Source organism: Homarus americanus, unplaced genomic scaffold, assembly GCF_018991925.1.
Source record: "Homarus americanus isolate GMGI-L3 unplaced genomic scaffold, GMGI_Hamer_2.0 scaffold23939, whole genome shotgun sequence".
NCBI classification, from domain to species: Eukaryota; Metazoa; Arthropoda; class Malacostraca; order Decapoda; family Nephropidae; genus Homarus; species Homarus americanus.
In genome coordinates, this window is record NW_024755797.1 from 680498 (window position 1) to 695060 (window position 14563).

Below are 14563 nucleotides of genomic sequence, written 5' to 3' on the forward strand. Positions count from 1 at the left end.
CCCTTCTCAATTTGGAATGTGAATTTGACTATAAACACGGGGGAAATATTCTTACCTGTACATATCTACACCTGTAATTAAACTACTAAATAAAACATTCTATATATTGACGCCTGAATCTATCACCACAAGGTAATGACTACTACCTGTACTTATATCCTGCCTCCATACATCGACTGATTCTGATTCTGTTCATCATAGACTCCCCCTCACCTGTCCTTTCCCCCCTCACCCCTAGAAACAGAAACACACACCCGACACCCGTATCTCCCCCGCTAAGATTGGCTTCGGGTAAACGGATACTGCCCATATGATCCGTCCTGATGAACCCGACCAGAGATACAGCGAGTACAGTAGTTTTCTTGAGTAGCTCCCTCCTATTATGCTCTCTCTCTGTTCCTATTATGCTCTCTCTACACCTATTATGCTCTCTCTACACCCATTATGCTCTCTCTACACCCATTATGCTCTCTCTACACCCATTATGCTCTCTCTACTCCCATCATGCTTTCTCTATCCCCAGTATGCACACACACACACACACACACACACACACACACACACACACACACACACAAGCGATGGACATCTAAATATAGCGTTTGTTTCGTAACTTGTAGGTTTTCTTTAACCTTTTAGTTTCCATGTCACTTGTTGTTGAGGTTACATCAGCTAAGTTACGGATGGCTAGTTCAGTTTTCTTTAAGTTAGGTTAGATTACAGGATAAATTCGGATAGCTAAGGTTAGAGTAGGGTTTTTTTAATCGAGTATTTTGCAACTTTAAAAAATATAAATTATATGTACAAAAGACGTGTACAATTGTCGCTTCTGAACACAACCGGACCACATTTTTTAAACATATTGTACACACATCAACCAGAGTTTATACTCACTGCTGATCTTAATAATAATAATAATAATAATAATAATAATAATAATAATAATAATAATAATAATAATAATATCAGCCTTCCCTCTTTATTTCAGGGCTCCTTAGGGTCAGCTCACACAGGACATCCATGAAGACATTATAAAGTCAGGAACGAAAATCCCTTTTCATGCCTGAACCTCCAAAATGGTGGAATGAGTCATTGAGCTGCATATCTGGCCATAGATGGTGCTTTAGTGTCTCATTTAGCTCCGGCACAGTTTCGAACAGGAGCGTCAAGGATACACATATATTACTTCTTTGTTCAGGTCTGTCTCAAGGTCTCTGAGTTCATACTGTACATACCACTCTCTCTCTCTCTCTCTCTCTCTCTCTCTCTCTCTCTCTCTCTCTCAGGTTGTCTTTCATTCCCTTAACCAACGGCTCCGACATCCCTTGTTGTGTCCCACCATCCTCGCTTCAGGGGATCCCCGATACTTGCCTCAGGGCACACACATCACTCGCTTTAGGGCTCCTCCAATACTTGCTTCAAGGAGCCTGCATCTCTCGCTCCCTGTCAGCATTATTTATCCGCCACTCCCCCCTCTCACTTCAGGGTTCCTCCATTTCTCATTGCAGTTCTCCCCTCCCTCACTTCAGGTCTCCAACATCCTCACTTCAGGTCTCCACCACCACTGCCTTCAGGGCGTCTCCTCTCCCCCTTCCATCTTCCTCCCCTCTCCCACAAAGTCTATACACACATCATCCCTTGTTTCAGGGCCGAGAGCCCCCATTTTCATTCTGCCATCAGGGCGGAAGATACTGCCAGCCTACACCCATAAATTCACCTCATAAAAAGGAACAGAAGCAATTAAGACAAATCCAATTAAAATGATGAGGGAAAGTGCGTGCCATTATGTCTTTTATGGTACGTGATACAAACCTTTATGGTTATGTCCGTCAAGAACATAACCTTCCCTCCCTCCGCCCCCCACCCCTCCTCCTTGTCTCCCCACCGCTCCCTGATGCTGCATCTGTGGACGACTCCCCCCTCCCCCCCTCAGACGGCCCTCCTCTCCTGCCTCCACCCCCGCACATCCCTCCCTCACTCACCCCCCTTCTCCCTCCCCCTAGTAATGAGGATTAGGTGCAGATAGTCCTGACACTGGAAGGGGAGGGGGAAGGGATAGTCGCTATAGTAACATAAACTCTTCTCGCACCCCTGATGATGATGTGTCTGTTGACGTCCTAGAGGGCTCTATCCTTCACCTCTACCGCGGGGATTAGGTGGGTAAGGTCCTCACAACTGGTGGGGGGGGAGGGGGAGGGGGAGGATACTCGTAGAGATGGGAATATAAAGGTGTGGTATAGATGCAATAACATGATCGTCTTCCTTCTCCCTTCCACCCGCTTCCTCTCTCCCTCCTTCCTCCCTTCCTTGTTGTTGCAGCTATCACCTCACTTCTCCTCCTCTCCCTCCTCCCCCCTGTGAGGATGAGGTGTGAAGGATGGGAAATTAATGGAGGTGAGGGGAGGTTACATAAATGAGGGAAGTAAGAAGGGGTAAGTTACATAGGAGGAAAGTGGTGGATAATGGGTCAGGGATGATAGCTACACAAGGTGGTAAATTTACAGAATAGTCATGATTGATAAGAGGTGGGCGAAGGTTCGTCTGGCGTAGCAGTGTTTGTACAGTATTGACGTGATGGCTAGCGAGATACTGTGGTGAGGGAGAGGACGATAAATAGGACGGATGATATAATTCAACCATGATTATTATTATAATCATGGTTGAAAGAATCATAAAAATGATGACAATAATGATACAAATTATATCAACAATAAAAGTAATCATTAACAAACACACTTGTTGTTGTTGTCCAAATAGCAGTAGCATTATAATATTGTATTCCTTATTGTTACTATTATCACTTTTATTATAATTTGATGTTCGTAATTATTATTGTTAGTGTCAATTGTTATTTTCAATCTTATGATTTTTATTATTATTATTATTATCATCATCATTATTATTATCATTATCATTATTATTATCAGGAACATGAAGTTTCACAATTCAGGTCACCACCAAACTCTTGTCCAGGGTCCCGAATACCACAACATTCCCACCTACGGCACAAGTCGTAGAAGGATAGAGAGAGGCAGCATTCTTTCTCCTTGTCCGCTAAAGAAGTCAGCCAAGGAAGGCCCTTCGTCCTTCTGTTCACCTGAAGGAGAGGTGTTCCGTCTGTGTCTCCTCCTTCGTGACGATGATGGTGAGGAGTTGGGTTAGTTTCATGTCCATAGGAGAAAGCAAGGGGGCAGGGAGGGGATCGTGAGACGGTGTGTGTGAGTGAGAAGATGAGGAGAGAGATGGAGTGTGGGGATTTCTTCTGGTTGTTGAGGAGGAGGTTTAGGAAGGGGTAGGAGAGACAGATAGGAGGAGTTAGGTAGAAAAGGGAGAGACAGATAGATGAAGATAAAAATGGAGAAACAGAGGAAGGAGGAGAGAGCGAGGTCTTGAAGTGATCATTTACTATAAAACGAAAGGGGAGCGGGGTGAAGTAGGTGGACAAGGAGAGGACACTAATCTGCCTAGAGAGAGATGATGTAGGAAGGTGGTGAGGAGACCGTCACGTCTTTATAAGGCGGGAGGTAAGGAGTTGGGGTTGATGGGGTCAGGTCATCACTCCTTGGTGAGGGGAGTAAGGGAGGTAAGGAGGTCATCACTGCTTGGTGAGGGAAGTGGTGGAGGTAGGGAGGTCATCACTGCTTGGTGAGGGAAGTGGTGGAGGTAGGGAGGTCATCACTCCTAGGTGAGGGGTTCAAGAGAGGGGGGGGGATGGGGGGGTTTGAGGTAAGGAAGGCAAGATAGGGAGGTCATCGGGGGAACATTACAGCCTGCCTGGGTTTATTATCACTCATCATAAGGGTTAAGTGACCTATATAAAGCCAGCCACTCCGACCCTTATATACTTTATTACACCAAGCTTTTGATTGAAATTAGTCCCCTTCGTCTCGCCTCGACCTCCTTCATAGAGGGGGTGGGTGGTGGTCCTCGAGGGCGGAGGTCATGAGAGGAAAGGAGAAGGGGAGTAAATGAGGAAGAGGGGATGGGTGGAGAAGAGGGAGTGGATCATGGAGTAAGGAAAGACGAAGAAGAGGTGCTGATGCAGGGGAGAATGGAAAGGAGGAGGAAGAATGAGCTCTCAAAGGGAAGGTGGAGGAACTTACAGATGGTGGAGGGAGAAAGAGGAAAGTGATCATGGAGGAGAGAAGAAGGGAGGGAGGTGTAAGGTGATGGAAGTAGCTAGAGTTAGAGTGAGTCTTACAGATGAGGAAGACGCTCGCTGCATGGAGGAGAAGGGAGAAAGTTTTGATAAAGGCAATAATAACTTTGTCACAACCATTAATGGTACTGACACGTGCACAAGAAACCAGACGACGATTGTTGACACATTTACTTCTAAAAACATTTACAGAGCAGCAATGTTTCGTAATTGAAATGTTCAATTTAATATATCATTATTGATTTGTTAATTAAATAAGATCTTGTATTCGATTATTTCAGCGCCATTCAAAAATTTACTTTTCCAGGTCCGCCTTCACTCCCCCCTCCGTGCCAGAACACCTCCCTTCATTAATACCTATCATAAACATGTACAGTAAATAGTCGTTAAGCTTCAGAATATAACACCACAGTACATACATGCAGATATTAATGCTCCTTTGGTGAAAAAATACCAGGTAAGTAAAATCACATCGGGGGCAATGTTACTCAGATCAGATACAGCGAAAATGTGACGTAATTTAAATTTCAACTATACATTACGAAATAAGGATCAAAAGATTGCTCTGTTGTGGATCTTATATAATTTCGATTAATTTGTTTCCGTAAAATTTAAATTGATCGCCCTATGAGTAAACAGTCAGACGGGATTGAGATAAAAATAAAAATTACGATCTCTATGACGTTTAATAGATAATATCATGCAGGGTGATGAACGACTACCCGGTGAATGATGCTTAACGACCCCTTAACGACCCTGGCTAGGAAGCCCTACAATACATAATGATAATAATCAACAATATGTCATACAAAGAAACAAAATATTTGCCGTAAATAGTTTTCCCACAAATCATCCCTTAACTACTGTATTCCCATTTTTAGGGGGGGAGGGGGGGGGGTAATTTTCGATAATGATAGAATAGTTTTGGAAAATATTAATAAAGACAATATAAAACAAAAGTGAACTAGAAAGAAAACAAACCCCGCATTATCTATCAACATTCACTTTATTGTCTCAAAGATCGATAGATAGACCGCTACCTGTTATAATGACTTAAGTAATGCCGCTGCTCACGTGACATACGTATAAAATTTTCATATAAAATAACGATGATAATTAAATTTGTATAGAGATAATGATAAAAATGTTAATATTAATTGCAATAACGAAAACGATATTACCATTACTATTACGTGACATATTGTAGTAAAAGTAAATAAGATAATAGACAATGATGATAATAAAATAAATACATAATACACTTAACAGTAATAGTAATGACAATAATCACAATGTGTATTACTATAAAATTAATAAGCAAACAGTAATAAAAAATACTAATGTAAACATACTATATACTATCTATCTATCAATCTATCTTAATATCGAAATCCTATCAATATTTCTATCTCACATCCTAAACTCAAATAAAGGTGAAGGAAATTATCGATAAACTTAATCGATTTCGTTGGTTCTTCCTTCGTACTAGAATGAGAAGTTAGATGACCACCCAACGACATCCCAAACCAACAAAACCATGGAGACATATACCTTTTAAATCATCACACTGTAATAATAAAAGGAAATAAACAAATCAGTGACCGCCGTACACCCTGATAAGGTTTGAGGCACCAGTTAATAAAACACAAGCACTGGACAGACTCGTAATGCTGAAAAATATACATCCAGGATAAAACCTTCATGACCCTGGGAAAAAAAAACAAGATATTTTTTTTTAATTCAAGGTAAAAATATCCTCTGTAAGTGGACAGGGATGCATAAGCTCAGGCAACCAAACCCAAGACAATGGTAAGAGTCTAGACAAGCTCTCTCATGCCTCTGTTGTTAGAAATAGTAGGGCGAATTTTAGTTATAGACTTGACATGCAGGGGACGCGGTAGTTCCTTTGTTTACACTAGATCACAAGACGACAGGGAAGAGAGCACCTCATGAAAATCTTCCACTGTCACATGTGCTCTTAAACCTTCACCTTGTATGGGAAGATAAACTTATTTCAGTAAAGCTTGCAGAAACAGGATGAAATATTTATAAGAATGTTATTGGGATGACTCAGAGAAGACCTTCACGACACTAGCGCTGATGTTTGAATAAATAAACTATGACGCTGTTGTGAGGAATAAGATTGTATCGGTGAAGGCGGCATGTCCAGGATAAAATAGGGAAACAAAATACTATATAGGTCAATCGCTCTTAAAAATATAATAGAATTAGATACAATAAACTTAAGCTTTAGTGAAATCTACGGGAAAAAGATCAAAGTCCCGCGTAAATATTCAGTTCGGAAACCTTGCTCGTAAAGCTTTATCTTGAGAGTATAAATGTATATTTTCGTGAAGTCAGCATAAGTGGAAAGAGAAAGATCCACGCAAATCTTGTGTGCAGAAATGTGGAACCTGGCCTTTGTTCACCCCGCAGCGCCAGACGTAACGTAAGAGCTTCATGGTGCTCCCCATGTGGATATGTAATGTTCATTAAAACTTCCTGAGGTAAGAAACGATAAATTCGTTTCATTTTCTTGGAGAGTGTGTGTGAAGAGTATAAAAGCTCTATGCAGATGTTGGTGAGGAGGAAGAGTGCGGGAGTGAGAGAGTGTGTTGAGAGCACACCAACTCCTCCTCCTCCTCCTCATCCTTGGGGGTCGCCCAGCACTGACGCATGTGGGCAATCCTTCAAAAGCCTCTTTACTGCCGACTTTACGCCCTCCCTCCGCCTATAAAAGAAAAATTAAATGGCCTCTTCCGCCACTCGAAACACGGCCAATATATATAATAAAGAGAGGATATTAGACTTTGAGAAAATTGAACCGGGCCGTTTTATTTGGTCATAGGGCTTGGCGGCGCCATCCCCTCTCTGACCAAGAGCCCCAACTGCAGCATTAAACAGTTTAACGAGCAAACACCACCGCCGCACACACACGCAGGCCACGCCCCGCCCACCCGCAGGCGCCGCCCAGGTCACCCGCCCGCCCAGGGCACCGCCACGCCCCGCACCAGAGGTCAAAGGTCATCCATCGTGGTACTATAGGAGGAGACTGATGGCAGTGTTGGTAGCCCACTTTAAAAAGTCACTTGAGGGTGATTAATATTTGTTTGAATAATCTTATTAATAAATTTCGATTTTTTTCACTTGTAACCGATAAATATACAGTACAGTACACTGTGTGTTGTCATGCCAGAGAAGGTCTAATAAATGAAGACCATCATAGAGTCAACTGTTAGTTCAGTATTAATAGAAGGGTTAACGTTCATTTAGAGCGTCAGACATTTCTGTACACAACTGATAGTTACAAGGTGTTGCGAATAATTAAAAATTGTTAAACAAAAATATTCAACCTCAGTATAAAGTATAATTTAATAATCATATGGAATACAAGATTATCAAGGTTAATGAAAAGATTCGGACGCCAGAGGTGTGACTACCTGTATCTAAACTTTTCTAAGATCATTAGAACGAAGAATACGTAATGAGGATTTGCTGTTGAGTTGTCATCATCATCTCTTTCTCTAACCCGTTATGTCCTCTCCTGTCGGGGTCGCTGCTGGAGGTGGGTGTGCACACGAAGACGAGTAGATCTTACTGCTGGTGTTGACAGCAAGTGCTCCTTCATCTCTTAACACCACTGTATCCTCTCCTGGTGTTGGCTGCACACATTACAGCACTAAGGGCAGCTGTGCTCCTCCTCTCAGTGTTGACAGCGTGTCATCCAACTACTATCCTCATCTTACTCTTTCTCGCGCCCGCTCTTACCTCTGCTGCCCTCCGCCGCCGTCATCGCTGCTGCTGGTGGTGATGGTGTGCGCGTGCGTGTGGATGGGCTAGAGGGAGCATTGCTGCAGCAGCAGCAGCAGCACGCAGCCGCGCCGCCGGCACTAAGGCACTATGAAACAGGGGTAGTTACTTCCTCAGACGCTCATTCAAAAACTCGTAGTCTGGAGCCATTCCTCCAGGAGACGATTTAAGGAGGCCAATGTTGCATGGAATGGTCATATGTACAGTTGCCAAATTATATATGTAATGACGAATGGAATGGCTCCCCCCCTTAATAAAACCTGCAAACATTAAAATGTGATATGATGGATGGGCCATTTCGGAGGGATGCCCGCGCTATCTCCCAGTATAGTGGACAATAAATAATTTAATCATAGCGTGGGATCCCAAAAACTGCGCATGAAAATGCTCCGAAATGCATATAAACCAGCTATCAAACTTGATATTATTGGCGACTTTTACGACATTTCATTCCTGATGCTAAGCCATTATGCGAACCCAATTTCAAGAATTGTAATAAACAAAACACTAACTTCATCTTTCATTTATTTCAGCCAAGGCCATAAGTTGATATTGCGCAGTAACTTTCGACTTTATACCACTTTTATGTCATTATAAAATTCCTAGTAGGACGCTGCGTTCATAACCTGATGTTTTCCCGCCATTTGGATTCTCTGGTCTTTGTTCTGCAGCCTCTTGAGCACGAACTATTCCAATTTTAGGCGGGAAGCGCGCTGATTGGTCCTCCTCCCCTACTCCTCCCAGCGCGTCTCGGATTGGTCAGAAAATTCGATGACCGTTACTTGTTTAGGCGATTAACAACTTTCCTTTCACGGGAGAAGTTATTTTGGAAAGTAATGGTTCTCGAGACGTGGTAAAATTAGCTTCTTTTGAGGCGATGTCGTTTGCAGGGACGGTGAAAGTTGTAATTAAGATAAGAGTCGTGTTGAGAGCTCAGGAGATTGATTCTAAAAATGGTTGGCGGTAAGAGTGAGCGAGTGAGTGAGTGAGTGAGTGAGTGAGTGAGTGAGAGAGTGAGAGTGTGAGAGAAAGAGAGAAAGAACTATTTCTTTCTAATGACGCCTCGTTGTTGTCCTCGCCCCAAGACCACGGCGCCCGGGAAAAATTATTTCATGATTGATTCTTTTCTGGAGACGTGTGTCTTATCATTATTATTATGATGGATTTTTGGCGCGCGCGTTCTTGGGCGATTGTGATTGCGTGGGAAAAATATATCTTGATCGTCAACTAATATGTTCCCGGGCTTTGGCACCATCTATTAATTGAGAGTGTGTGTATATATATATATATATATATATATATATATATATATATATATATATATATATATATATATATATATATATATATAAAATGAACAAATCCCTCGATCAACACAAGTTAACAGAATAAATTAATTTGCTGAAACATTTAACACATGACCTTTAACTCCTCACTCATCATTTATGCTGAAAGTGATTCGGAAAGTAATTTAACTAGATCTAGATATAACCAAGGTGTAATATGATAGTTTACTATCTTCCCCACTAAAGTAAACAAAGTAAGTCGACGGGGCTAACGCCCCTGTACGCACCGGGCGCCTCAGCTTTGTACTTTAGTTACGATACAGTTCTCTATATTGCGCATCACTTTACTGTAGTATGCTGTATTAATTACAAAAGTTTATGTACAGTATCCGTAATATAAATTCAACAATAGAAGGACATAACTCCAACTATTTGACTTATCATGGATGGTAGACTCATGTAATATTCTGTATCAGAGCAAAACTATGAATCTTATTATTGTAGTTATCATAATATTTACTGTATCAACTGAATCACTAAACACGGGAAAACTGTAAAGGAGTTAAATTTTATGTATAATCTGCGTAGAGTGATACTGAATCCCGCAGTATTATATGTTATCATGTAGCGTAATACTGTAATAACTAATAACAATGACGGGGTGTTTTAATAACAATAATAATAAATCGTCCTCCTTGGAGATGTACACACCCCCGCCCGTTAACTGTTATCACGCCAGGGTGAACATCGAACTAGTAACTCTGCTGTAGTAAATTTATGTAGTCACCGCTACAAACTGCATCATGTCATCGTTTTCTTTAACCCTCGAAAACCCGTTGTGTCGTCATTCCGCCAACCATTACCATAGCAACACTAAGTTAATGTTTTGCCACAAGTTTGATGTAAATCCGCAGCTCATTTTTCGGGTTATTTAAAGGACAGACAAACAGACAGACAGGACCTAAAACAAGAACACTAGTAGGATTTATTTTTATAGACAAACTCTACCTATAGATATAATTCACAAATTGAATGTATAAAAATTATTAAAATTATTATTATTATTATTATTTATTAGGTAATGGCCAAAATTTTCTGTAGTCTTTAAGTAAACAAACCTCAAACCCTGAACAATCACGTACATCATCAACACCTTTACCATAAACAACCACGTACATCATCAACACCTTTACCATAACAAACAACCACGTATATCAACACCTTTACCATAACAAACAACCACGTACATCATCAACACCTTTACCATAACAAACAACCACGTACATCAACACCTTTACCATAACAAACAACCACGTACATCAACACCTTTACCATAACAAACAACCACGTACATCAACACCTTTACCATAACAAACAACCACGTACGACATCAACACCTTTACCATAACAAACAACCACGTACATCATCAACACCTTTACCATAACAAACAACCACGTACGACATCAACACCTTTACCATAACAAACAACCACGTACATCAACACCTTTACCGCAACAAACAACCACGTACATCAACACCTTTACCATAACAAACAACCACGTACATCAACACCTTTACCATAACAAACAACCCTTCCATAACAAACAACCGTACGACATCAACCTTTACCATAACAAACAACCACGTACATCATCAACACCTTTACCATAACAAACAACCACGTACATCATCAACACCTTTACCATAACAAACAACCACGTACATCAACACCTTTACCATAACAAACAACCACGTACATCAACACCTTTACCACCTCGTCAACACACCACACTCATGATCACACCAAAAACACCACCAAACTCCATAATACTGAATTTAACTCCAGGATGTCGTCACGCTAGTAAACTCTTAAGAGATGAAATTATACCACCACGACCACCTCTTCCTCCTCCTCCTCCTCCTCCTCCTCCTCCTGTGCCGAGTGTTATATATGTAATAACCCGATATGATGTCCCACTCCGAAATTCTGAGCCGGGAGCTATAAAGGTGGTTACTGGGAATATTGTCATCACTAACGACTCGTGGTATGGGCCCGCACACACCTGGTCGCTGACACACACACACACACACACACACACACACACACACACACACGCACGCACACGCGCGCGCAATATACTCATATATATACACGCACTCATATACACATACATTCATATATATACACTCAATCCCTCAATCATATACACATACACTCAAATATACAAGCACTCCCCCCACACACACATATTATATATAGAAGGCCCATGTAAACAACACTATCAAGGCAGCCTCGTTCCGACTCTACATGCTACGACGACTCAGGTTACTTGGGGCATCCACGCCAAAGCTGAGGACTATCTACAACACATTTATACTCCCAAAATTAGCGTATGCGTCACCAGCCTGGTTGTCTTCTGTCAACTCTACCCAGCAACGTCAGCTAGAGAAGGTACAGAAGAGGGCCTGCAGAACCATGCTCGACACAGACTACTCCGACTACAACAACGCTCTCTCCACCTTGGAAATACCATCCCTCAATGACCTCCACCACCACGCACTAGCAAGGTTTGGCAGTGGACTACTGCACCATCCTCATCATCGCCACCTACTACCACCTGCAGTACCCCGCCCACCTCGCGCAGTCCGCCTCTACAACAAAATTCAGCCCAAAAGAGCACGCACTGGTAAATATAAGAATAGCACCATCCCAACTATTGTTAAAATAATAAATAGCTCCTGATTTATGTACGTTACAGCCCTGTAAATGTATTGAACATATATTATTATGTCTAAATCACATGTAAGTTTGTATATTTTCAAGCACCGGCTGCAACTCTATTAAAAAACCGTTTATTATATATATATATATATATATATATATATATATATATATATATATATATATATATATATATATATATATATATATATATATATATATACAGGGTGTCCCATAGGTTTCCATACAACGTATCACCAACGCCATTACAAGCATAACTCCAGCTGTGCTTGAACGTGTTCTTCAGCAGTGGAGGACACGCATTGAAGAGTGTTTTCAACAGAATGGTAGTCATGTAGAGCATATTATATAAATAAAAATGGATTTTCATATAAAATTTATTTTTCCTATGTATGGAAATTTATGGGACACCCTGTATAATATATATATATATATATATATATATATATATATATATATATATATATATATATATATATATATATATATATATATATATATATATATAATGGTTGCCCCTCGTCTGACGAGGATGGCCGGCCCAAGGACCACCTAGGCGTGAATTTGTTTAAGGTGTAGAAGCTTTCGCCAACACAACAACCACACCCTAAGTTAAGTGCACTGGCTAACCATTACCCCGGAATAAGATCCGCAAATCGATTAACAACCAGGTTCCCAATTACTGCTGGGTAGACAGAGGCAAATGACGTAAAGAAACTTGCCTACAGTTTCACCCTGACCGAAGATCGAACTCGGTTCCGCTCGTTTGCGAGGTGAGAATGCTGACCATTACACAACAGGTCGCCACACACACATATTATATATATATATATATATATATATATATATATATATATATATATATATATATATATATATATATATATATATATATATATATATATATATATATATATACCTAACTGTATATAAAATGTTATGTAGAATTTCAATTAATCCCGTCCCACATTCTCCTTTCCCCTCCCATCACCACTCTGTAACCATCACTCTACCCTTCCGTCTAATATTTCCCTCCACACACCTGTTCCACATTATTTCTCCTCCCACACACCTGTTCCGCCTTATCTCTACCCCCACACACCTGCTTTAACATATCAGTGCGATCAGATTTCCCATTAGCATAATAACGTGACATATATGTACACCATACATCAGATTGTACCTACGACACAGTCCCTTTACAGTTTCGCCGTCACCTTTGTACTGAATTCTAACAAAAAAAAAGTGAGGCAAAATAAATGTGTGTACAGATTATATTTTGTTTGTTTTTTATTTGACCTTTGACCCCATAGTCCTTAACTCATTGGCTGCGCGAGGTTACCATAAGCTGAATAAAGTGGTAAGTGGGGAAATGGCAGCGAAAGGGTATAAAAAAAAAACACACAAATATAAAATATAAAAAAGGGTCAGGAAATACTGGGCGTAAAAGACTACCGAGTTCAACATTAATTAGCCCAGAATTGAAGGAGTGACGATTAAGGCCGATTCTCACTATCCATCACGTATCGGTAACATAGTTAACTGTGTGCAATAAGAATGAAACAAAGCTGAAAAATGTGAGAAACAAAGATGAGGCATATGGAGAAAGAAAAAATAGAGAAACACAGGAAAAATAATGTCTTTACAGTCTACATATCTTATTCTTTTTTTCAAGTTAAATATAAATATAATAATTTTACTAAACATTCCTTTAAAACCATATCATATTTTTTCTTACTGTGCAGTGTGAAGCGTCTCTGTGTGTGGACTACTGTACAGCCCCTCACGCCATATGGAGTGATGGTGTCCCGGGATGGTTTTAAAGGGAATGACAATAAGAGGGTGAGGGCGGGAAGGGGGGGCTGACCGAAGGATGATAAGCAAATTAAAGATGAAGATAAGGTTGGTGTTGATGTATGGAGCATAAACGTGTATATTTCGGGAGGAGAAGGAGGACGAGGAGAAGAAGGAGGGGGAAGAGGAAAAGGAAAAGACGAAGGAGAAGAAGAAGAATAAGGAGGAGGAGGCAATATTCATGAGAAGTAAGTTGAGATGGACACAGCAAGAGTGAATTGTATCATGGTTTAAATGACAAAGGCGAGGCTGAGTTGGTTGGGCCACCCGGTATGACCAGTGGAAGCGATTAAGAGAGTCTGGAATTAAGTCAGTCATAAGGAGACGAAGAGGAATAAGCTAATAAAGATGGAGGAGCGCGAGGAAGCTGAAGAAAGAAGATGTTGACGAGTGTATAAAGCGACTGTGGTTAACTAGATAGACGATCTCGGGGACCATGTTGTGGAAGGAAACATCGTAGCAGCACATATCTGTTACAGTGGCAACGGCTGAAGGGGGAATCTGTGTCTGCCCTTGAATACAATCACACTATGGCATAGATGGCATAGTTCCTTGACCCCTTTTGTCCCCCTTCCACCTTTTCCCTTTAATGGCAACCAGTACTCCATTGACACCCTCGCCTCCACTACTGGCACCATTCTCCTGACCCACTAGCGCCCCTAATGGCAACATTCCCTTCCCGTCCCCCTCTTAGTACATCCTTAGAACAC